Source organism: Lycium ferocissimum, chromosome 3 (assembly GCF_029784015.1).
Source record: "Lycium ferocissimum isolate CSIRO_LF1 chromosome 3, AGI_CSIRO_Lferr_CH_V1, whole genome shotgun sequence".
NCBI classification, from domain to species: Eukaryota; Viridiplantae; Streptophyta; class Magnoliopsida; order Solanales; family Solanaceae; genus Lycium; species Lycium ferocissimum.
In genome coordinates this window covers 28,911,523-28,914,648 of record NC_081344.1, presented here as the reverse complement: position 1 = coordinate 28,914,648, position 3,126 = coordinate 28,911,523, and the positions used below count along the sequence as shown (strand labels likewise).

The window sequence follows — 3,126 nt, the reverse complement described above, 5'->3', positions numbered from 1 at the left end:
TTTTTATTTTTTTTAGTCAAGACAATTTTATTTTAACGAGTAGAGGGAGAAAAACTAGTTGTAAATTAATGAAACTTTAAACGGTCATAACTTTGTGCTCGGTTGTCTGTTTTACGCGATTTATTTTTTTGGGTATTTTTTCGAGATCTAGCCGGTCAAACGCCGCAAAGCGATTTGGTCGGGCCGATTTTCCAAAAAACGCCCATTATCTCATTCAATTTGAATTTTCCCCAAAATTAGTGCGCAATCTTCATTCTTCTCTGGTAAAAAGTAGATTTCAAGTTGGAAATCCCGTGGTGATGAAGTTTTGAATGTGCCACGACCCAAATCATGGATCATGCGGGCACCCACACTAACCCTCCCTGGTGGGCGAACCCTTCAGGTAACTACCTTAATTTGATACAACATGCGGAATAACAACATGTAAACACACTCTAGCAGTTTAAATATTAAGCCAATGCGGAAGAAATACTTTTATTATAAGAAATTCCCAAAACCTGGTCTAGACTTGTACAAGAGCTTCTAAAAAGTTTACAATTTGAAGTAGATAACAGACTCAAACTGGATACGACTTCTGTTTAAGGATAGAGAACAACAGAAATCTAAGGAGAGACTCTGGGTTGCAAGATCTCAAATAGCTCACCCAAACGCCTTTGACGAATGCCTCGAAACGGTCGTGAGACTCCGAACATCACCTGAAAATAACTCTACACTCCACAAGGAGTGTAGCAAGAGTAGTATGAGCACAACACAAGGCTCGTAGGTATCATAGGCCGACAATGGTTAGTTCACGCATATAAACAAGAAGCAACTAACAAGTAAGCAGATAAGTAATCAAACACAATCACAACTCTAGCACATATGAAAGTCTTGCAGTAACGATAGTCACAAGGGGTTTCAATATCTCAGGTTATAAGCCTAGGGGGAAATCTCTAAACCTCGAGTCCATCAAGCCTCTAAAATAAATACTTACAAACAACAACTCAATAATTCACAAATCAAGAATCAATCAGAGAATGTGCCATGCAATGACATGAATAGCAATTCAAATGGAGTGCTATGCAATGCAATGTCGTGCTATGTAAATGTTATGCAATGCAGTAGTCACCTCTCATGCTCCATTCTCGTACACACATGCTATGGCAATGCCTCATAGTCATGACCCATGGGGGACCCACGAAGTCCATGTACCACTCGTGCTTTCCGGCAGAAACTTCGGAGGCTATCAATTACTCTCAATCTCCGGCAAAGACCTCGGAGTCTCTCAATCACACTCAATCTCCGGCAAAGACCTCGGAGTCTCTCAATCACTCTCCTCACCATCAGGACAACATAAGAGTAATATGGAAGCATGTCATGCATGATATCAGTCTCAACTATATCACCAATATGCAATAAACAAGTACAAGTCATATTATTGTCCATGGTTTAATCATCAATATTACCTTCCCTTTCATAAGATGAGTGAGCTAGTATGTGACGTAGAGATACAACTAGGTGATAATTACATCAAATAATACATAGAATATAGGATGCATGCCTCGCGTGAAATCAACCTCAATAATCACCGCAATCATAGGTTCCATAGATTCATACTATGAAATGCAATTCAATATTCAATTTCTCGAATAGCCTTCCTCTTCTATATGACAAGTGAGATAACGAGAGAGAGAGAGAGAGAGAGAGAGAGAGAGAGAGAGAGAGAGAGAGAGAGAGAGAGAGAATTATATCAAGTACATGAAATCACAACCATGGTGACAAGCCCACATAACAATATCGCAATAATGGCGACAAGCCCACATAACAGCTGACAATACCAACCTAGATGGAATTCACCTCCACACCATGCCTGAAGACCTATCATGCTTTCCCCATCAATCACTACTATCTACATACGTTTCGCTAACCGGAGTCTAGACATAAAGTAAGCCGTAACCTACCTCAATGCCGAGCAGGCGCCACAAACTGATCCACTTGAGCCTTTCCCCTCCGAATAGCTTCCAAACGATCAAAGTCTATTAATTAATTAATCTACATTAGATTAGGAAGCTAATGATACCAATATTGCCACAATACGATTCGAATCGAAAAAAAAAAAAGACAACCTTTAAAAGAGAACCCGCAAATGATCAATGGCTAAATTGGAATTTTATTGAAAAATCATTTCACCGATAACCTAAGGGTAATATAACCAGAAAATTAGTCAATTGCATCCATAAATGAACTCTCAAGTCATTAATTCTCATTTCGTAATACTACGGCTCGAAACCTTCAATTATCCCAAAATCTTAACCTAGGATTAACATCTCACCTTCCGACACTCAAATACCATAAATTTAAAGGTGTTCATATAATCCAGTACACCTAACTTCCAATTACATATGCCCATTATATATTAAAATTGAAATTTGCATCATGATTAACATAAGAAAATTCTCATAACCAAAAGCCAAATATGAAATTAAGAATCTATCTAGCACTCAAATCAAATTGGACTTCTAGCTAGCACTCAACCTACGTGTGCCAAATATGAATAGTGGACTTCTATCTAGCACCGAGAAACGTCTCGGTTCATTAACCTAGCATCCATGTCATCATTATTTCCCAATGATTAACCCACCATTACATTGGCATTAGCCTCAAATCATTTAGTTATTACCATGATTGATCCACTAAGTTTGTATCCTAGCTTCATATGCTAAACACCAACGTAAAATGTGGAAAAGAAGTTAGGACTTAAGTGCCTTTCCACCAAATAATACATAATAAATAATGCCAAGGGATATGTTTCCTAGAAATTAATGAATCAAAAAAAAAAAAAAAAAAAAAAATAGCAAGCTCTTACCTGAGTCAAGTTAGTCGCCCCCTTCACTTTGCCGAAAATGCAAAGTAGGATTTTTCTATTGTTACGATTAAAAAGTGCAAACCCTATTAACGTTAATCCATCCTTGTACATGACCATATAACATAGGGTATTAAATTAATTATGAGCTTGGCCCATTAACCACCAATTAAAATAATTGTGCTAAATAATCTTTTTACTCAACCAATATGTACAAGGTAAAAATTGACCCACTTAGTAAATTACATTATTCACTAACTTATACCTTATATAATTGCAAATAA

General features: G+C 37.2%; 1 long non-coding RNA gene across 2 annotated transcripts; it reads right to left on the bottom strand.

The window, feature by feature from the left end:
- Positions 1-458: 458 nt before the first annotated feature.
- LOC132051087 (uncharacterized) lies at positions 459-2,091 on the bottom strand. Of its 2 annotated transcripts, none has more exons than XR_009413574.1 (2): positions 1,941-2,091; positions 459-707 (listed from the first exon to the last, which is right to left on the bottom strand). It is a non-coding gene; the product is annotated as an uncharacterized LOC132051087 (long non-coding RNA). The 2 variants fall into 2 exon arrangements; XR_009413575.1 differs by having other exon boundaries at positions 1,822-1,951.
- Positions 2,092-3,126: the final 1,035 nt, after the last annotated feature.